Below are 23357 nucleotides of genomic sequence, written 5' to 3'. Positions count from 1 at the left end.
GTGCCAGGGGCTGTGCTAAGTACCTTATATGCCATATCTTTTTCCATCCTAACAACAACTCTAAGGTAGGTAAGTATTATGATGTCTATTGTACAGTTAAGACAACTGAGGCCCAGAGAGGTTAAGTGCCTCCCCAAGGTCACACAGCACATAAGTGACAGAGCTGCAGTAGAAACCTGGGACTGCCTGACTCCACAGTCCATACCTTTAACCATTCTGTTGCATGAGGAATTGGGAGAACATAAGTAGAGGTGGCAGCCAGACCATTTAATTTCTGAGCAGTCAGGCCAGAGATCTCAGGCCTGTTACCCAATGGAGAGGAGGACAGGAATTGTCTCTCGGAGTTGAAAGTGGAGCCTTGTGCAAGAATGAGAGATCAAGAGAACTCTTGGACCCATTGCTGAGGGGTCTGAGGTGGTTGGAAAGAACTCAACCTATGGAAGGGTGGATGCCACATGGGAGCTAAGACTAGGAAACCTGCCATGCATTTTCTGTTTTAGGTCCTCTGGCAGATCTGATATGCTGGAGGGCATTTAGATCATCTGAATCTATAGACTGTCCAATTTAATCAATTATTGTCTAGTTTTGCATGCATTTTGACTTTGGTTCATTCTAGCATTTGGCTGAAATGCTCCCAGTTGCTTATGTTCCCAATCAAATACTGACTGACACATTTGCATCAAGTGTCCTTAAGTGCCCAGCTCTGTGGTGGTCACTTAGGGGGACATGTGGTCTGTCGTCAAGGAATTACTACCTACTTGGGGGAAAACTTAACATGGGACAATTTGCTCTGTCTTAGCCCTGCAAAAGATTGCTTATATTTACTAATTTATGTTTGCCATGCTTTGGAGTTATGCCTTCACTTTGCATTTGGGAGATGTTTTAGTTAGCTAGTGCCAGGATAATGCCACATAACAAACCTTCCCTATGCTATGACATGTAACAATAAACATGTACTTACTTGGCTCTTGCATCTGGAGGGATGGCTGGGGAGGCTCTGCTGAACTCAGCTGGGCTTGCTCATGCAACTGTAGGCCATCGGGATTTGCTGAGCTAGGCTGGTCTCAGCTGGGTGGTTCTGCTGCATGTTGCAGGACTATGGGTTAACCTGAGTCAGATTGACTCTTTGGACCAGGGGGCTGGCTAGGGCATGTCCTTCTTATGATGATGGCAGAGGTGCAAGAAGGCACATCCAGCCTCACAAGACCATCTAAGCTCTTGCTTGCATCATGTCTGTCTTCATCCCTTTGACCAAAGAAAGTCACATGGCCAAGCCCAAACTCAAGGAGTGGGGAGAAACTACCAAGTTACATGGCAAAGAGAATGAGGTCAGGGAGGAAAGGAGAACTCAGAGGAAGTTGTAAAAAATAGTCATGAAAGACTCCTGGGGTGTTGATGCTGCTGAGGTTGCCTATTTCACTCCCAGTGCCTGTCATGTCTCAGCATCAGAGAAAGCTGTGTTTCCCTTGAGCAACGGGGGTATCTTTATTGAGTGGATGAATCTCATGTTTCTTTCTTTGCTATGGCCAACAGGAAGCCTAGAGTCAAATTTCAGCTCATCTCTACCTTATGGCTATAATCACCATTCCTGATGCTTACCTGATCCCAACCTACATATGGCTTCGTCTTATTTTCTCCTTCTAAGACACTCATTTATTTTATCCTGTTGTATTGCGTAGGTTTTTGTTAGCAGCTACAATTATTTTTTTGAATATGGTGGGTATGAATGAACACAGCCAAATGCCAGATGAGGGGAACAGATAATCCATTCCTCTGTGGTGTGCCAGGCTCTGTACCTGGTACTGAGGTTATGTGTTGAATCTTATACATTCCATGTCCTTGAGGAACTCACATGACAATAGGCTGTAGCAGGATTTCTCAATATCAGCACTATTGACATTTTGGGTGGGCTGGATAATTCTTTGAGGTGTGTGAGTGTGTGTGTGTGTGTGTGTGTGTGTGTGTGTGTGTGTGAGTGTGTGTGTGTCCTGTTGTACTGTAGGATGTTTAGCAGCATCCCTGAGCTCAACCCATCAAATGATGGTAGTACTTCCTCACCTCAAGTCGTGACAATTAAAAATATCTAGAGATTTGCCAAGTGTCCCCTAGAGAGCATAGTCACCCCTGGTTGAAAATCCCTGGGAGATAAAAAATATATATATATATATATTTTTATTTTATATATATATATATGGGCTCAGGGAAGGTTTGCCAAAGGAGGTGATACTGGCTGGAGTGGGGGCCTGGAGGCCAATTGCAGGAGCCAAGTGCAGGGGAAGGGAGAGGTCATTTCTGTGACATGGGGCAGCAGGTGTTGGTGGAGCTGTATGGAGCTGGGCAGGAACAGTGACTGATGAAGTCAGAGGTGCAAGCAGAGCCAGGCCTTAAAGGCACGGTCTTGGCTGTGACACAGATCTTGGATGAATTTGATTCTGTAGGTCAGTGCTTCTCAACTTTCAGAATGTCTGAGAAGGGACACTTGTTATCCATGCAGATTCCTGGTCCCCACCCCAGGGATTTTAATCCAGGATAATTGGATATTATGAATAGTGCAATTATGAACATTTGTGTTTAAGTTTTTACATAGATATATGTTTTGAATTTTCCTGGATATGTACAAAATAGTGGAATTGCTGGGTCATGTGGTTAACTTTGTGCTTAACCTTTTGAGGAACTGCCAGCTCTGTTTTCCAAAGCAACTGCACCATTTACATTCCCACAAGTAGTGTATGAGGCTTCAGATTTCTCCATATATTCACCAGCACTTATTGTTGTCTGTATTTTTTATCATATCCATTCTAGTGGGTATGAAGTGGTATCTCATTGTGGCTTCCCTGATCGCTAATGACCTTGAGCATCTTCTCATGTGCTTGTTGGCAAACAATGTGTTGTAAACCTTCCCCAGTTTATTTTAAGGTGTGGTCAGAGGTGTGAACAACCTGTCTGTGTTGAGGGAAAGCAGAGGTGCTTGTGGGGAGTGTAGTTGGGAAGAGCTTCCTGGAGGAAGGCGAGCAGCCTAGAGAGGTTAGAATTGTAGTGGGACCCGCTGAAAGGACCTACTGAAAGGTGTGAGGTCCCCCTGGGAGCCCCTACAGGAGGGATTTCAGGGAAAAGAGCTGGCGAGCGGAGTCCAGATCAGAGGCTCCCGCAGGGGTGGAGTGCAGGGGGTCTAACTGGGAAGAGGATAGTGGAAATGTAAAGAGGGGCTGGACAGAAGGGCCGTGGCGAATTGGAATAGACTGGACTTTGGGCTGATGGAGTACCGGGGGCAGAGGAGAGGGGAGAGGTGGGAAGGAAGGGTCAGATTTTGCACTTCTACTTCAGGAGCAGAAATGGGGAATCCATTTTGGGAAGGCTACAGAGGGTGGGTCAGACCTGGAATAGTAGCCGAGAAGAAATGGGGACACGAACAGTCTTAAGTCTGAGGTGTGTCCCCTTACCCTCGCTGAGCCTCCCCTGGCTCGTCTCTAAATTGGGGGTGACAATCCTTTGTTGCAGGGTGTTTCTGGGGGTTAAGTGAGGTAATTGATATAGGCTGGAAAGCTATATTGACATGCACTTTGTTCGTTCATCTAATTTATTACGTTGTATTATTATTTACATTTGGTTCTCTCCTATGAGACTGTCTTATTTATCTTTATAACTGTCTCATATGTTTGTATAAACTCAGTGCCTCAGATTTACAGTTTCCTTTCCTTCCCCTTAATAACAGTTGATCACTCACTGTGTGCCAGGAGTTGTATATATCTGTTACCTTCCCTCTGCTTCCAACATCCCTTCAAGGTTCCCATCCCTGGTTTGCAGATGAGTAAAGGAAACCCTCCCGAGAAGCTTGTCTGTGGGCTGAGCCTATTTATGTTGCGGGGGGGAAGGGAATAATAAATTATGGATCCTATGTTATATGCCAGACTATATAGATTTTCTTACTTAATCTTCCAATCACTCGGTGAAATGGGCATGATTGTCCCCACTTTGCAGATAAGAGAACGAACTGAGCAAGACTCCACAGCTAGGGAAGTGGCAGGGTCAGACTGCAAAATCCACAGCTCCGCACCTCCCCACCTCCCCTCTCCCGAGACCTCCCAGCAATGGGAAAAGGGGGTATAGAGGGGGGAGGGTCTGCAAGAACAGGGAGGCGAGGCCTGCAGTGCCTCCCTAGTCACCTAGATGGCGCTCAAGGCTCGGCTTCCAGGACACACCTGGGGCTCCAGCCTACCTGTGGAAAACAGGCTGCTGGTTTTATGCAACAATTTATGGTAAGGAAAGGAAGAGGCTGAAAACTTTGTCTTGCCTCTGTTTTGTTTTTGTTTCTGTTTGCAAAACGAATCTACCGCCTCTAAGCCTGCAGTTCATCTTTGTAGCTCCGTCAGCCTAACATGCCGGCAAAACCCTGAGGGTGGGGTGGTGAGGGCACAGGCAGGGTGAGACATTTCAAGCAAAAAATAAAGTGAAACGGCCCCATCATAGAGGGCACCTCTCCTGACCCTCTCATCAAAGTTGCCATGGTTTGTAGATGTCAGCGAATTCCCCCACCCTGGAAAGCAGGGCCTCTGCCAGTCAGAAGACATAATATTGTCAGAGGTGGAAAGAGTTTCTCTTTCGGTCTCTGACCCCTCATTTTGTGGATCTAGAAGATGGATGGCTAAATCACGGGTCTGAATTTAGGTCTTCTGGTGCAATTTTACTCACCCCATTCAACTTTTCTCTTTGTCTAAAAAAAAAATTGCCTTTTTTTCCCCCTGATTTGGGCAGCACCTCGAGGAGGGGCAGGGCAGGGGGGACACCCTGCCTGGGTGGAGTGGAAGTCCTGGGGTGGGGCTCAAATGGGAAACGAAGCATCAGGTCAGCTCAGAAAGGTCTTGCCTGGCTTGGAGAGGCAGCTTGGCTGGATTTTCAGCTCCTGGGACCCACGTTCAAAGGAATAACAGGACTGTTCTGAGAAATTGAATTGTGTCGTATTTATTTCCTGTTTTCACTTCATGATTATTCTCAAAGTCTGAATGTGGGAACTTTCTTCATACACATTGTGGATTTGGATACTAACTTGAAATCCGCTGCCTCATCCCCCATTTTTTTTTTTTTTTTTTGCTTTGGCTTGGCCACCAGGGAGCTTGGCATCCAGTTGGAGTCCAAATGCCTAAAACTGTGAAGAACCTAGTGAATTGCATAGATGCATTTCCCCTTGGTCTTCATTTCCTGTCTCAAGTATATTTTCCCCAGCTTTGTTTCTTAATTACATTTTCCAGTTTTATTATGTTGTGTACCTTCTCTGGAGCTGCCTCAAGTCCTTCATGGAATAAATAAAAATGCTTTTGTAGTGGGGCATTTTGGCTGACTGAGCTGGGGGTCTAGATACTTCTACTGTGGGCACTGCTTCCCTCTCCTCTGTCCCCTCCTAGGCCCTCGGGCTTTTATTGTGGGAAGGAGGAAGGCAGAGGGGACGAGCGAGCATCTGTTCTCCCTTTACCCCTCTGCGTGGCCTGAGGTCCTATGATTAGAGGGATGGAGACAAACAGCTACTTTTCATAAGAGGACTGCTGATATCCTAGGCAAGGTGTGGCAGCCAGAAGTTGGCAGAGCTCTCAGAGGGACTTTATGTGCCTGTGCAGGCAACAAGCAAAGCAGCTTCAGGGACTGAGTGACAACCGATGGCACAGGGTTGGCCAGAAGGCCATTCTCCCAGGCTCTGCAGGGAACTTCACTGTTTGCTATACTCAGGCAACTCAACAGACTGGAAGCTTTGGGGCATCTGGAATAATCTGTTGACTAGAAACAGCAACGAAGCTTTGCTCAGTCTCTTTGTGGGCAACTGTGGACCGGAACAGACGTGAAAGTGCTTGGGGAACTCTGGTGGTTAAAGGCAGATGGACACATCACAGAGACTCTTCAAGTCAACTGGAGACTGACTGGAGGGGGGCTAATGTCTGCAAACCATCCAGGTAAATGGTGTACATGCCCTCATCGTTTGTATATAAAAGAAAGTATGACTAATTTGTCAGGACCTATCAATATTAGAAATGCACATCCCCGTTAATCCAGCAGTTCTGTTTCTTGGAATCTATCTTATGGAAATGTCCGGGGGTGTGTGGAATAACATATGTTCAAGATGTTCATTACAGTATTGTTGTAATAGTGAAAAAGTAGGGGTAACCTAAATGTTCATCAATAAGGGAGTGGCTAATTATGGTACACCAGTACTATTGAGTGTTATGTGGCTGTTACAAAGGTGAGATACACTTATATGTGCTAACATGGAAATCTCCCAAACACACCAAGTTTAAATAAACTATCTGTATATATAAAACTATATATGATATCTACATCATTACATATATATAACTATATATGTATACATATGTATGTGTGTACACATATATAATGTGTACTTTATATATACAATAAATACCCCCTCCCCCAAAGGAAGGCATCTGGGTTTGTAGACTGGCTGTGATGACTAATGGTCGTAGAAAAGTCATTGTCTGTGCTTGGGATCATACTAAAAATATTTGACCACCTATAGGGCATGAGCACTGACTCATCTGAATGGATGCTGGGGCAGAATATGGAGACCCCTTGCTGTGCCAGGTGTTAACTCTTTAGTTCTTGGATTATGTGTGGGTGGAGGTGTGGGAGATTCCAAGGGTGATTGTTGACTAACTACTATGGAAGAATTTCTGTATGTTAATAACCAGTATGGCCATACTGATGCTCTTGGTTAAATATCAGCCTCGCCATTGGTGGTCATATTTTTTAAATTCTGATAAAAACGAAATGAGCTTCCTGTACCCTGATTTGTGAGTGGCAAACTGTGAAGTGGGTCTCACAGAGCGGAGGCCTCCGGGAGTTGCTTGATCCTAAGCTGTGGACTCGCTGCTCTGGGAACTGAATCCCTGCCCTGAATCCAACATTGCCATGAGTCCTGCTGTATCACACCCTTTAAGAGAACTAACCCCATCCTGCAGAAAACTTGGTATAATTAGTCATTAATAACCAGAGCCTGGCTTCTCCATGGTGCAAATTGTTTCTGTATTGATCTCCACCCGCATTGTCAGCACCCTGAAAAGATTGAACTTTAAGTGCTTAATTCAGCCTCATTCAACCGAAAAATTTGGTTTTGTCCTCCAAACAAAAGCACCCTTGTTTTAGTCTTCTTTTTCCTCCCACAAATAATAAAATCAATCAGTTTCTCCCCCTTCCCCCGCCCAAACCTAGTCTTCCCCTGTAATCAATACATTTTGAAATGTCAATGTATTCCTGGGTGAGGAGCTGGGAAGGGCTGGGGGAGGAGCGGAAGGAGGTGGGAGCTGATGGGAAGACAGCTTCAGCATCTCCAGGCCAGCAGGTTGCCTTTAAATCCCATCATGGCAAATCCCAGCTTGTGTCAAATCTCTGGGCTTCCACACCTGGGTACGTGGCGTGGGGTGCGGCCTTTCAGGTGTAGTTGATTGAAATATTAACCAACATTTTCAGTTTTGCTTCACAACCTTAAAAACAAACTGCTAAGCTTTCCACGTTTTTAAAGTTATCAAGTAAACGGTATGGGAGTCGTGATCACACTCACTCCATCCCAGATCACTTGTCCTGAGCCCCACCTTTTCCATGAAGTTGGTATTGATGGGGTTTTGGAGGGGGTAGGGGGCACGGAGGGGGAGAGACTCAGATCAGAGCTGGTTTATTGGAAAAAGCCAGAGCCAAACCAGCCAACCAGAGGTTGACATCTCCAATTTAAGAAGTTAATAATATTCCTGCAGAACTGGTTTGGACAGATTGTGAGTGTGAGAGGTCATCCTTTGGGGGAAGAGGTGTTAACCTTGAGTGCCAGCTTTGTGCCAGTAACTTTGTAAATATGATCACAGTGAATCTTTCCCGGTTGCAGAGATGAGGAAACAAACAGGGACTAAGTGAATTGCCTTCAGGTCACAGAGAAGGGAAATGCCAGAACCGCATCAGGAACCATGCCTTTCTGGACTTGCCTCATCCCCCCAGGAAGAACACAATAGTACCTCCTTGTAGAGTGGCTAAAAGGGTTGCATGAACTATGCCTGTAAAGTGTTTAGTTGTATTAAGCACTTAGAAATAGCTGGTATTGTTATCATCATTATAATTATTCTCCTGATACACATATAATATTTGCTTTTAGAAAATTTCTGGTATCAGTACATTTGCAAAAAATTTATTTTTTTTTATTTAAAAAATTTTAATTTTTATTCTTTTTTTAATATTTGAATTTAATTTTTTTTTATACAGCTGGTTCTTATTAGTTATTGATTTTATACATATTGGTGTATATATGTCAATCCCAATTCATCCCACCACCCCCCATCCCCGCTTTCCCCCCTTGGTTTTCATACGTTTGTTCTCTACATCTGTGTCTCTATTTCTGCCCTGCAAACTGGTTCATCTGTACCATTTTTTTAGATTCCACATATATGTGTTAATATACAATATTTGTTTTTCTCTTTCTGACTTACTTCACTTTGTATGACAGTTTCTAGGTCCATCCGTGTCTCTACAAATGACCCAATTTCATTCCTTTTTATGGCTGAGTAATATTCCATTGTATATATGTACCACAACTTCTTTATCCATTCGTCTGTCAATGGGCATTTAGATTGCTTCCATGACCTGGCTATTGTAAATAGTGCTGCAGTGAACATTGGGGTGCATGTGTCTTTTTGAATTATGGTTTTCTCTGGGTATATGCCCAGTAGTGGGATTGCTGGGTCATATGGTAATTCTATTTTTAGTTTTTTAAGGAACCTCCATACTGTTCTCCATAGTGGCTGTATCAATTTACATTGCCACCAACAGTGCAAGAGGGTTCCCTTTTCTCCACACCCTCTCCAGCATTTGTTGTTTGTAGATTTTCTGATGATGCCCATTCTAACTGGTGTGAGGTGATACCTCATTGTAGTTTTGATTTGCATTTCTCTAATAATTAGTGATGTTGAGCAGCTTTTCATGTGCTTCTTGGCCATCTGTATGTCTTCTTTGGAGACATGTTATTTTTATTCTTAAAATATGTTTGACATTGAAAATAAAGACAGAATCTCTACCCTCAAAGAGATGACAGTCTGATTTTGAGAGAATAGAGGAAGAAGAAAAAAAAACAAGTAACAATTCTGTGTCATACTTATTATAGAAGGAACATGCTAGAAGGAACACAGAGGAAGGTCACCTTATATAACCTGGAGAGGAGACATCAGAAAAGGCTGGTAGGGGGATTTGAATTCATGAAAGATGATGATTAGGTGTTAGCTGAGTAACCGAGGAGTAGGAAGGGAATTGTGAGCAAGAGGGAGCAGCGTATGCTGCGGTGCGGAGCTGTGAAAGGGGCGTGGCCTGCAGCTTGTTGTGAAGGGGGTGGCTGAGAGATGGCCAGAGATTGGGCTGGGCAGGTGGGCAGGGCTGGATCGTGGTGGGCCTTCCTGGCTAAAGAGAAGAGGTTTCATCTAGGAGGCTTTGTGAATCCTTGAAAGTTTTTAAACAGGAAAGTGGCAGATTCAGAATCATGTTTCAGAGGATGACTTTGTGCTGTGCATGGGGGCTCCGCTGGAGAAGACTAGAAGTAGTGAGGCTGCATCAGAGGCTGCCGTAGTGACCTAGAGGAGACACTCCAAGCCCTGAATATGAACACAATAGCTGTGAATGGAGAGACACGGGATGGGAGAGCCATCCAGACATGGGATCCATAAGAATTGGAGACCAGTTGGATGTAGAGAGTGAGGGAGGGAGAGGAAGTCTAAGATGATTTTTGTTTGGTTGGTTGGTGGAACCTTTGATCAAGAAAGGAGGCAGCAGGAGAAGCATGTTTTAAGAGAAAGATGGAAAGTCAAATTTCAGACACTTCAAGTTTTAGGTATATAGGGCATCCAAGTGGAGATGAGTGGATATACTCTGCGGTCCTGTGTGTGTAGAGCACAGTAATTGGTGATCGACAGATGATTAACATTTGTTGAGGGAATGAGTAGATGGCTAAAACCGTAATGTGGATGAGATTGTCCAGTAGAAACATAAGTCCAGCAGGGTGAAGAGGAAAGAGTCCTGGGGGAACATTAATCACCCCACTGACACCCAAATAATGAATTAAGAGAAGCTTGAAATTCAGAAATCATAAGCATATCAGTCAAGAGAAGAAGATTCAGGGTATGGCAAAGAGGCATTTTCAGCACTGATGTTGACCTATACAACTTATCGACGAGCTAACCATTTTCTTTCTTAGAGATAATAGCCAGCATTCACTGAGTACTGCCTATGCGCTGGGCCTTGTGTCAGGGATTTACCTGTATTTCTTTACTTAACTCACAACTCAGTGACAGGGAGATGCTATGTTTTTTCCTTTTCTAGAGATAAAGAAATTTGGAGTCTTGGAGACATTAAGTAATTGCTCAAGCCCTGTAGCTTATTTTCAGTGGACTTGGGATTCAAACCCAGGTCTGGCTGACTCAGCCAATAATCTTCATCACTCTTTTGTCTCGTAAATATCCAGTCATTTAAAAAATCAAGGCTGAGCATATCAGGTTGTGCAAAAGGTGCTTTGTCTCTTAAGACAATCAGATTGAGAGAATGGTACTATTTGTGAGGAATGTGGGATGTATAAGTTGTTACACTGGCCTTGTATATCTTTGGGTTTTTCCAGGTACTTTATCTGCCACCTGTCTCTCCTCATCTCCTATGATATTAAGTTGATGGCTTTTGAGAAGCTGCCATCTTTAGTGGAGGTTGCTCATTTTCCTGATCATGGCCTGGAGGACTTTTCTCCATCTGAGTGAGCATTGAGATAAAGGATAAGCAAGTCCCAAGGTCAATTGGATGGACAGAATCTTTCTTTTGTTGGCTTGTGGAGACCAGTTAGTAATGGTGGATGAATGGATTCGATTAAATGCCTTCACTGATCTAGGTCTACTGGGGGTAGTGATAAATTCCCAAATGAGGTGAGGGACCTATTGGGTCTGAACACATCACCTTGCCCTGGCTTTGGTAGATTCAGAGCAGCTCCTTCAAGTATCACAAGAAGAAGGTCTACCAGTACTTCCATTCATTTACTTTTTGAGCAGCTTGTTTGCCTCAGTACCCATCCATCATAGTGGCAATAGCACAGTCTTTAGAGCCAGGCAGGCATAACTTTGACTTCTAGCCATGCTTCTTGCTAGACGCATAGAATTGGGGAATGATCTTAACTTCTCTGAACCTCACTTTTTTTTTTGAGTTATACATATATATTTTTTAACTTCTTATTTTACATTGGAGTATAGCCGATTAGCGATGTTGTGATAGTTTCAGGTACACAGCAAAGGGACTCAGCCATGCATATCCATGTATCCATTCTCCCCCAAACTCCTGTCCCACCCAGGCTGCCACATAACATTGAGCAGAGTTCCTTGTGCCATACAGTAGGACCTTGTTGGTTATCCATTTTAAATACAGCAGTGTGTACATGTCAATCCCAAATGCCCTAACTATCCCTTCTCCCCATCCTTCCCCCCTGGTAACCATAACAGAACTCACTTTTCTTATCTGAAAAATAGGACCAGTAGAGCTTAGCTTACCGTTCTTGTGGACATGGCATAGCGCATTAAGGTGCTCATCATGGGGCCTGGTACTGTGAACATGCTCAGTATATGTGAGGCCCTTTTTCTGAAGGGAATGGAGGTATATACCCCCTAGATAATCTGTAGCTGGGTACTTATTCCATTGCCTCCAAGAATTTTTGTATTTTCATCCAAATAAGATCTGGTATTAAAATGGCCCCCATGTTGTCATTGTGTTGTAAAAGTAATCAGAAATTGTCCAAGAAATTCAGATGTCACAACTACTTGCAAACCATTGCTTTTAACTGAGTGTGAGAACCCTTGATGGAGCCCAGTACAAGTATTCCATATTATTCACAGTACAGAATCACATGAGCTGGATTCCAGGTTAAATGAAGAACACGCCTTTCCCCTGAAAAAAAGATATAGTTGATGCAAAATGGGTAAAGCTAGACTGACATTCACAGGCTCACGCTGACCTGTGGTGAGGAGGCACGATACCTCCTGGAACTTATGCTGACTATTCTACGAGTCTCGAACACTGTGGATGTAGGTCACCTCCCACAAGTTGATGTCCAAGCAGCTCCAAAGCTCAAGAGGAGTGATGTGATGGGCAGCTGTGGGGCCGAAGTGACACAGGTCTTTGCAGGACGACGTGGAGGACTGGGTCACACCTTCAAGAACCCTTCAGAATGTTTTGTCATGGAAGCTCAGACTGTCAGAGTAAAAGGGGTAGAAGGTACGGGAGGCCCAGAATTTGGAAATAAGGCGTACCCTGTTGCTAAAACATAAAATTAATAAGTATTAGATCAGAGGTAAGAAAGGCAAACTCACCGTAGCAACAACAGTAGAAGTCACACATAATAAGTGTGTACTATTTGCCTGGTTTATTCTAGGCTGGGGGTTCATATAAGTTTGGGAAGACATTCTAATGGGGTGGGAAATGGACAGTAAACGTGTACATTATTTTGTATATTAGGAGATAGTAAGTGCCAATATGAAAAATAAAGCAGATAGAGAGTGTGGGGTAGGGAGCGGGTGTTGTAATTTCAAGTTGGTAGTTGTGGAGGGTTTCAATGACTAAATAACATTCAGCAAGACACACTCTCATGACCCGCGAAGAGCATTGCAGGAAGAGGGAACCCCAAAGTGTCCAGGCACTGAGGCATGAACTTTCCTGGCACGTTCAAATCAAAGCAAAAAGGCTGATGTACCTGGAATGGAGCAAAGTTCAGGTAAGAACAAGGTGATGGGAATGAAGTCAGAGAGCTAACAAGACTGAAGGTTCTTGGGACGACCAGGTTGATACTTATCCCATCAAAGGGCATATTGTCATCATCATCTTTTTATTCTTCTCCATCTTTTCCTTGCTCTAACATTTTCTAGGCACTTTGACAAGCAGGTGACCTGGAGGGTCTTCTCAACCCTCATAACAACCCTTTGAGGCAGATCGTTTATCATTCTTATTGCACATACAAGAAATCAAGGTCTGAAAGGTCACAAGCTCCGTGGCAAAGGCTCAGCACTTTTTTTCTCATGCTATCCTGCCTCCATTTCCAAAGCACCGTTTATTTGTGTCGCACCTTCCAGCTTTGGCTCATAGCTTTTCACATAAGAGCATCCAAGAAACTCTTGTGTATACCTGTCAACTGCTGTTTTTCTTTTTTTTAACTTTGAAAAAACAAGGTTTATTATTCACAGGTCCTGGGGAGTACACATGTTGCGGGGCCACATAGCAAGAGGTTTGGTCAGGAGGTGAGGAACAGGAGTACACACTAGAGAGCAAGAGCGCACACTAGCAGACCTGAGGTTCTGCCTTCATTCTGGTTGAGGGTGGGGTGCCTAGGGTTTTGCAGGTTCACTCTTTATTGGTGAGTTTAAAACATGAGAGCGGGAATTAAAGCCCAGGGAGGGAAAAGCAGGGTCACTCAAATGATCAGTTATCTAGGTCAACCAGGGCTTTCTAAAAGGGAAACTTCATGGGTGGGGTGGCCTGGCTCTTTATATAGTTGTATAGCTGGCAGTGGGTTTATTTGAGATGGATTTCTTTGCAATGTATAACCTCAGCAATCAAAAGCTTAATGTCAGGCATGCACTTATATTACAATGAAAAAAGCGAATTGTCAGGTACTTACACCACACTGCTTCTTTCTAATCAACCATGGGATCTCATGGTAAAAACATGCCTTTTGAGATTGGCTTTTTTGACTCAGAACATTGTCTTTGCGATTATTTAAGTTGTTTTGTGTTATAATAGCTTGTTCCTTTTTGTTGCTGAGTAATATTCCATGGTATGGATATACCACAGCTTGTTTATCCATTTACCTGTTGAAGGATATTTGGGTTGTTTCAGTGTTGGGTTTTACAAATAAAGCTGCTGTAAATATTCATGTGCAGCTTTTCAGTTCGCTTGGATAAAATACTCAGAAGTAAAATTGCTGAGTCATATGGTATATATATTTTATTTTATTTTTAAATTTTTATTGGTATATATATTTTAAAATTTTAAGAAACTTCAAACCTGTTTTCCCAAGCAAGCGCATCATTTTCTGTTCCCATCAGCAATGTATGAAACTTCTGTCTTCTCTGGATGCTCATCAGCATTTGGTGTTATTGGTATTCTTTATTTTAACCAATCTAATAGGTGTGTGGTAGTATTACATGGTGGTTTTAATTTTCATTTCCCTAATGATTAGTGATGTTCGACATTTTTTCCCTTATGCTTATTCTGTCAATTGCTCTTGATGCCTCATCTTCCTTCTCACTGGCAGTGGTACAAATGGAACAGGCAGACAGTTTCTCTGGGCCTCCCTGTTATGGACTGCATGTTTGTATCTCCCTTAAATTTATATGTTGAAGTCCCAGTCCCCGAAGGGATGATAAAAAGAGGTGGGGCCTTGGGGAGATAATTATGTTTAGTTGAGGTCATGAGGGTAGAGCCTCCAAGATGGGATTAGTGCCCTTATAAGAAGAGGAGGAGACCAGAGCTTTCTCACACCATCTTGTGAGGATATAGCAAAGTGTCTCTCTGCAGACCAGGAAGAGGGCCTTCGTCAAAACCTGACCAAGTTGGCACCCTGCTCTTGGACCTCTAGCCTCAGAACTGTGAGAAATAAATTCCTGTTGTCTAAGCCACCCATCCATGTATTTTTGTTATGACAGCCCAAGTGGACTGAGATGCTCTTGTTTGTTTTGCATAACATTTCCTTTTTGAGTTGTGTTGCGGGGCCTTGTTCATAAGCACGGACCTTCCCCACATGCTTGTTGGTACTTGGTTGTGAACCACCATCTTCCATAACAAAATTCTCCTTTGTCCCCATCTCTTTCTTTGAGAATTGCTATCTAATTATTAATTTTTGTTTTAGTGTTTTCTCCTCTCTCTTTTGCCAGTTTGCAGAGGCAGGATCTGCCAGGTGTTCCTTGCTGCCCACTGAGCAGACTTTCTCAATTTTACAAAAGCTGCTATGGTTGGGACTTTTGGCACTCAGCCACTTCTGGTTCTTTCTCCTTCTGGTAGAGAATTGCATTTCTCTGCCCCTTGGCATTAGGTTAGGTTCCGTGAGTGGAAGCGATGCTGCTACTTCTGGGCAGAGGCATTCAATTCCTGGCGTGAGATCTTTGGGGCTTTTTTCCCTGATTGAGGCAAACCCTGAGGCATCTGTTGAACTGGAGGGTCCATGAGCTCCATGAACACTGAGCCACCACACAAAGAACAGTGGCTGCCATCCTAGAAAGCTGCCAAGGCTCGAAGAATCACTTTTGTTGTGTCACAGATGTGATTTTGGTCTGTGTGTGTGTGTGTGTGTGTGTTGTTCCTGTAGCATCACCTAGCTTATACTGATTGACACCTCTTTTTCTGCAAGACCAGGTTGAGTGTCAGGCAATATCCTGATTTTTACTCAGTGTGAAGTTAGAATTTGAGGTTTTGCGGGAGACAGACTTGCGTTGTATGACCCTGGGCAAATGACTTTACCTTTCTGCATTTTCTGGTTTTCTTTTCTGTAGATCGAAGAGACTTATACCCACCTTCTAGGGTTGTTGTGAGAATTAAACGTAGTAACACGTGTAATGTAGGTAGTATACAGTAGACGTTTAATGAATGCTTGTTTTCGTTCTCCTTTTCCTGCACCATCGTAAACTCGAAGATTACATGCCCATTTTATTTTTTTTTCTCCCAAGGATTTCGCCACTTTCTCATTAACCAGTGTTTCCTTGTTGCCAGGATTTAGTGCCAAGTAACCATCTCCCTTGTTGCTTCCTCTGACTTCTTAAAGATGAAATCGTCAGCAAGGCAAGGCGAAGATTGATCAGATGAGACACCCAGCAGATGTCCAGAGAGTCTGAGTCCCCACTGCTGCTCCGTCCTGCCTCTGTGCCAGTTTTGTAATCTGTATTAGGAAAACATGGTCTGCTTGATTGCTCTATAGCAGACTTTCACAACATTAGCAGTTGCTTCCCTTTCTTCTAGTTCTCCATGATATTTGTTTCCATTTTCAATTTTTATCCAATTCAATTAGATGCTTGTTTTGACTCCGGCTCTGAGCTGGGCGTGGGGGATACAGAAGTGGATTAAGGCGTAGCTCCTGCCTGCCAGAAAGTCACTCTGGTGAGGGGAACAGATGAGGTAGACAAACTCACCCACCCACCAACCACCAACCAACCAACCAACCAACCAACCAAGAGGACAACCCCAAATACTGTGATGACTACAAACACATAAGCATGTACATGATACAGAGAAAGGACTAGGGAGGAACTGATGAATTCCTTTGGGTCTAGGAGTGGGAGAGGGATGAAGTCTTTTTCCAAAAGATTCTGTTTCATTAGGGTTTTGATGGGTGAATAGGAGTGCACCAAGCAGATTATGAAGGAAGAACATTTGGGAAAGAGAAATAGCATTTGCAAAGGCACAGTGACATGAGATGTGAATAGTTCTGGGCAATATATGGGATTTGGTGTTTAACAGAGCATAAAGGGCAAAGTGGGAAGTGGTAGGAGGTGAGGTAGAAGGTTTTGCCAGGCAGGCCAGTGGGGAGAGGACACATTCTTGAGTATATGGGCATTTATTAGACCTGCTTCTCTTCGAGGTTTACTCTTTATTGCTTTTTGCTAGCCATGCCCTTCAGTGAATAAGATTGTATTTGTTGCCTTGTCTGATAATGTTGGGTGGTTAGCCCTCATGGGTCTGGATGGAGTAGAGGGCTCTTGGAATGTACAGAAAAGAACATGGAGTCAGGATAAAGGCGGACTTGAGCTCAAATCTGACAATGTGTTTTATTAACCCCATGTTCCTGTGCTGAGGTCTCTATTACCTCCTCTGCAGAGGGGGGGAAATCATGCCTGCCTTACTGAGCATCTGTGAGGACTAAAATGAAAGAAATATTTAAAGTACTCAGCACAGAACTTGGTGTCCATTGGGTACTCAGTACATCTCCCAGTTGGAGAAATCAGTTACTTGTGTTTGGGAATTGCATTAAGCTCATAAAGAAACAGCTGAAAATTGTTAAGACTGATTTAAAAAATACAATTATGCTTTTTTTTTTCCTTTTGAGAAAAGTTGTTAGTTCTTTTTCATGACAAACCTCTCAGGGCCCTCAAAGGAGGAAAACAAATTTGCAAAAAAAAAGAAACTTGAAACAATATGACATTTCTGTTGTATCAAACCTCAAAGGTCTTACCTTGAGATTATTTTGGTAAATCCATTTACATTTTTTACTCCCCCCACCCCCAAACGTCATGTGTTAGAACACATTGCTGTTTTGACGTCTCCACTGTGATATTTTTTTAAGCCATCAGTAGAGTTTTAAATATCTCAGGACTGAACTCTGGCCTTTGAGGAAGGCAAACTAATTATTTCTCAAACGATTCTGTAGAGCAAGCCGCTGGCATTTGTTTCCGGGCAGCTTAGAAAGGAAATGCGAAACTGGTGGCTTTTTAAGGAAGAGGATGTGCAGTCAGACAGGAGTTCAGAAACTTGTCCACCCCGTTTCAAGAGGAAGCCCTGATGTTCCTGGAGAACAGCTGGGGCCAGGGTTTCACGCAAATGGTTTTGCAGTTGACTCAGGCAAAACAAAAGCAGTGCTGATGGGTGGGATAAAGGTGGTCACAGATGTCAAGGGCTGACTGAAGTCTTATATAATCATTTGATGGTCCCAACAACTCTAGAGAATAGAGACCTTTAGTCCCGTTTTACAGATGTGGAAACTGAGTCTTAGAGAAGAGAAGTCTTATTCAAGGTCACAGGGCCAGGAAGTTGAGGGCTGTTTTTTGCCTGACACTGGAGTGTGTGATCTTAACCACTTGGCTCTGCTGCCTGGGGGTCTTTATGCTGTGTGACCTTGGGTAACTTACTAACCTCTCTGAACATCTGAGTTTCTTCTTCCATCAGACAGGGATGACAGTACTACTACCAACTTCTTAGTTGTGAGGATCAGGTATACTTCCTGAGGAGGAGGCACCTAGTGAAAATAAGTGAAACATTGTAATTAATTGGGTTCTGAGTACACTGACTAATATTTCTTATGGTTATACCCTCCCTAGCTCCATCCTGTTCTATACCTGGCTGTTAGTTTGCTGTCAGAGATGGTTCCCCCATGGACCACAATACACATCTCTCATCCCCTTTATCTTTTCCCACCTTCCCACCTCTGGCTTTTGTTTCCTCCCCACAGGGTTACCTGACTCCTGAAGTTCTTACTGAAATTCCCTTTCTTTGAGATATTATAAGTTTCCTGGTGGAGGTTTTTGGAGTACATAGAAGAGAGGCAACTGACCAGACTGGGGGTTTAGTGGAGATTCCTAGAGAAGCTGACTCTTGGGGGATGACGAGGATTTGGGTAAGAGGAGAGAGGAGAGGCGAGAGGGATTGCAGGCTTGTGCAGGGGCATGGCATGTTCTGAGACCCACGAGTATTCGTACAAGATAATGGGTGAGGGTGGAATGTCAGTATTGTTAAAAATTGGATGAGTATTTTTCCACCTTGTTTCCTCAGCTAGACTGTTAGTCCCAGGAGAGGAGAGACTGCATCTTAATTCCATGCCCCTCACAGTGCCCTCTCTGGGGGTGGGCACAGAGCCAGCCCCGGGAGAGACTCAGGTCATTGATTTTTTAATACTCACATGCTAATGAGTTGGGTTTTACTGGAAGAAGTGGGCAGCTTAGCAATGCAGAAAGGCCATAGACTTTGGAGTCAGACAGACCTTATGGAAGTCACTTATTCTCTCTGAGCCTCAGTTTCTTCACCTATGAGATGGGGGCAACATGTACATGCCTCAGGATTTCACAGGATTGCTGTGAAAATGAAATGAGATATGATATCTGTGAAGGGATGGACAGAGCAGATGCAGTATGTGTTAGTTCTTGTTGTTTTGCTGACTCTCCTGTTAATTAATTCTCAGGGCTCATGGAGGTTGAAACTTTGTTGTTGGCAGCTAGGGATGGGTGATTCATCTAAGCAGAAGCTTGCCAGCGTTGGCCACAGCTCAAGTTAGCTCACTGCAGCTTCCACCCAGGAGATGCTGCTTTGCCATCTCCCTGTTCTGGAGACGGGAGTATGCTTCCATGGCAGATAAGATGGAGGAGGACACGTGGATGTGGGAAGCATTCTGTTTACTTAGACTCACCTCTGTCAAAGTCGTGGGGGTTAAATAGGCTTGTAGGACATAGGAAGAGTTCAGGCTTAATACAATCCCCTTATCTGCAGCTCTTGACCATCCCCTCAAAACTTCACCCTTTTCCTACTACAGTGTTGGCTCCACAAGTGTAAGGATCTTTGTTTAGTTTGTATCCCGAGAGCCTTGGATAGTGCCAGGTGCAGAGTAGGGGCTCAGTCATTTTGCTGAAAGGATAAATGCACAACTGCCTCCCAAACTCCTTCCCTTATTTGCCTTCAAGATGGAGTTGGCTAGATCACGTCCTGTCCCATCCTGTTACTACTTTCTTCATGGCATGTGCCTGCTTTGCTATAATATCATTAGCATGGAGCAACCAGGAGTGGAGTTCTGTGACATCCAGTCATCCTGGGAAGTCTCATTTCCTGCCTGCCTCATTCGGTCAAACTTAGACACGAGTTTTTGGCTGATGTTGGTCTCTTAGCTCAAGAATGTACATGCTCTGAGGTGTTTGGTCAGCGTGCTCCCAATGACCTGTTCACCCATGCGTGAGCCTTTGAGTCAGTGACTTGGCAGACTCTCAAGCTGCTACCCCAAATGGATGATTTCTCTCCATCCAATAAAAGATCGTATAACTTTCCAATTAATATTATTGATGGTTCCGGCAGCAGAATTTCTCCCCTCTTCCCACCCCGAGAAACCAGGTCAGGTCAGCAGTCACCAAGCCATGTCCCGTGTGCACTGGGGGAAGGGCACTCACTGTCCACTCTCTTTCCCTCTCCATCTTTCCCTGGCATCAGTGGTCTTCAGATACACAAGTACGTGTATGAAGTGTAATCATATGTCTAGCTGTGCCTGTGTCTTGAAAACTCTCCTGGCTGCTGTTTTCAAAGACAATTGAAAAGATGGTAGCTGTACTCACCTTGAAACTTCATTTTTTTTTTTACATCTTTATTGGAGCATAATTGCTTTACAATGGTGTTTTAGTTTCTGCTGTATAACAAAGTGAATCTTGAAACTTCATTTTGATTTTCTTATTCAACACAACGTGACATTTTCTTGAAAGGGATATTCCAGTTTAGGAGCCAAAAGGTGGGTCAGTATCATAATGATAAGAGTAATAACTGGCATAAAAAGAATTTCAGAATTAGTGAATGCAGGCTGTCTGCTTTGAGTGTTTTGCTAATAATTACCACCCTGCCATGCCTCATTCTGAAGGGCTAACTCATTTTCAGCTGAGCTTCAGTTTACAATATGAGGTTGATGATCAAACACAAGCTTCCCTTAAAGTAGGGCCATCAGGAGAAATGGCTCTGATAGCTGAAGCTGGCCGTGATGGAGTGCGATGAAATGGGAGTTTCAGGAATGTAGTGTGGAATCTCCACTGACTTTCTGTTTTTATTTCACAATCAAGAGCCATGAATGAGAGAGAAATATGTTAGTTACATTACTTTAAAATAGCCTGGCAAAAATATAATTTCTTATTGATTAGTTTCCCGTCGAAGGCAAGGTCTGTGGATAAAAGAAAATTAACTGCTGAAAATTCTAAAATAAAGAAAGTAAATTAGGGAAGATGTTTAAATTTTTAAAAGGAAGAAAAAGGTGTAATCAATGTACCCAAACCTGCCACTTACAAAAAGTACTGCTGAAACGGAGTTCTAAGTTGTTCTTGATCTGATTGACTTGCTTCATTTACTACAGTATTTAAAAAATACAAAATAGACTGTTTGGCTTTGCTTTCTATGTTTCAGGTACCATGGAAAGTAAAGAAATGTAGGAATAAAAATTATTCCTGGAAATTAGGTAAGGAATTAGTTGGTGGGTTCATATGACATCATAACTCTTTTTGGTTACAAGCAATAGAAACCTGATCCAAACTGGTTTAAACCAGTGGTCCTCAGTTGGAAGTGGTTTTGCCCCCTAGGGAGCATTTGGAAATGACCGGAGACATTTTTGGTAGTCACAGCCGTGGGGTGAGGATGGCTATTGACTTCTAGTGAGTAGAAGCCAGAGGTGCTGCTAAACATCCTACAAAGCACAGGACAGCCCCCATCCAGCCAAAAAAGTCAGTAGTTCTAAGGTTGGGAAATTCTGGTTTAATATTTTAAAAAAGTAGAATTTATTGACCCATCACTGAAAAATCCAGGATAGATGTAGTTGGACACAGATGTTCCAACAATGTCATCAGAAGCATCTTTTTCTCTCCAACCTGCTACTTTCCCTGTGAGCTTCTTTCTTAGGGGGTTTTCTCCCTCAGAATCACAATATGGGACCCAGCAGCTCAATGAAAAAGAGCTCGTCTTTCTCATTGATTCGATTCCCTCCAAGAATCCTGAGATTGGCTCTTGTTGGCTAACCTTTGTTATATCATTTCTGAACCACTGCTGTGGGTCTGGATATACTGACTGAGCCCTGGGACACGTACCCACCCCTGACTCTGGGGTGGGGGTGTTGGCTTGGTCCATCTAAACCACTTGGACTGAGAGGGTGGTGAGGTGTTTCTCCAAAAGGAAAAATGGGGTGCTGTTTCTGCAATAAGGGAGAAGAGATGCTGAACAGCCAAGCAACAGACGTCCACTACGTTTATTTTCTGAGGAAATTCAGAGTGGTGGTGGTACAGGGGATACCAGGACTCCCTCCTCCATCCTTCTTTTTTTCCTATCATCCAGAGTAAGTTATTTTTAACATTCCTGTGATAGTCTCCCTTTCTCTATCTCTCCTAGTACTCATGTTACATTATAATTACATTATAATAAACTTATTTATTTACATATCCATCTGTTTTCCTAAACCATGAGCTTCTAAACACGGGGATTACATCTAATTCATCTTCATGTTTCCAACACCTTGCTCAGGGTAGAACACACAGTAGGCTACAATAAAACTTTTTTTTTTCTATAAAGAAGGAGTAAAGGAGAGCTAAAAAGTCAGTTTGGTCTTATTAGACTATTGATTAGCCATTAATCAGATGTTTATTGAGCAGCTACTATGTGCCCGACACACCAAGCCCTGGAGACATAGCAGGTAACAGGGCAGGCACGTGTCGAGTGTAGCATCTGGGGAGGTGGCAGCCATTGGACAAGTAATCAAGTGGGTTGCATGATGCAAAGGGGAAGTTCCGAGAGCATGGGTCCACCTTAGAGTGGGACTCTGGGGAAATGACACTTGAAGGGGACAGCCTGGAATGTTGAGTGAGAGCTAGTTTTGCAAGATGTGGGTGGAAGAGCTTTCTGTGCAGAGGGAACAGCCTGTGCAAAGGCCTTGAGAAGGCGGTGGGGCACACGGTCATGGTTATTATGACCTGTTTGCAAGACAGGGTAGCATTTCAGATCTGATTTAAGGAAGGGTGGCCTCAGTTCTCCACTTTGATGAGTCTCTTAGGCAGTGATTGTTTAATTTCAAGGAACAGAAACACATTCAAAAAAATTAAAGTGAATAGGAAGTTTTATTGTCAGGACACAAGGTTCTCAGGGGACCCACCATAACAGCTGGACCTCGTGGGACCTGGAATGTTGTTAGCCAGACGTTCTCTGTGTCTTGCTCTCTGGGGGGCTCATCTTTGCACATCTGCTCCAGTCTCCTCTCTGCAGACTGGCATCTGCCATCGAGATCTCAGGTTCTGCTCTTGATCACTTTCCACTTGCCCAGGGCTCTGGCTCTTCCTCTTTATGACCTTATTTTTCCTGCTTCTAATACCCTCTGACCAAATCAGCCTGTATCTCCGTTTTAAATTTCCAAGTGTAAGAATCTGATAGGCCCATGTGATGGGAAGTGGAAACAATTAAGATGCAGAAAGTTGGGCAAGCATTGCTTCAGATGTTACTTTTGTGAAATGTTGGTAACCTAACATGTCTGGATTCCAACCTCATGGAAAATATCACCCCCAGATAATAGTCTTGGGTACATAGTCAGGGTAATTCTTACCCCATTCTCTCTCTTTCTCACTCAGAATACTCCAGCCATGCTGGTATTCTGGTTTCTCAAACATACAGCCTTTCACATGCTGTTTCCTCTTCCAGAGATGCTCTTCTCTCCTGCTCTTTACTTGGTTAATCTTTATTATCCTTTAGGTCTTAGCTTAGACATCATTTTCTCAATGAGGTCCTTCCTGACTCCCTGAATAGAATCAGTTTTGCCCTTTCTGGTTCATGGAACCCTGTTCTTTTCTCTTAGTTTTTATCAGAATTTGCAATTTTATAAGTTTTGTACAATTATT

Source organism: Phocoena phocoena, chromosome 15 (genome assembly GCF_963924675.1).
Source record: "Phocoena phocoena chromosome 15, mPhoPho1.1, whole genome shotgun sequence".
Lineage (NCBI taxonomy): Eukaryota > Metazoa > Chordata > Mammalia > Artiodactyla > Phocoenidae > Phocoena > Phocoena phocoena.
This window is presented reverse-complemented; position numbering follows the sequence as displayed.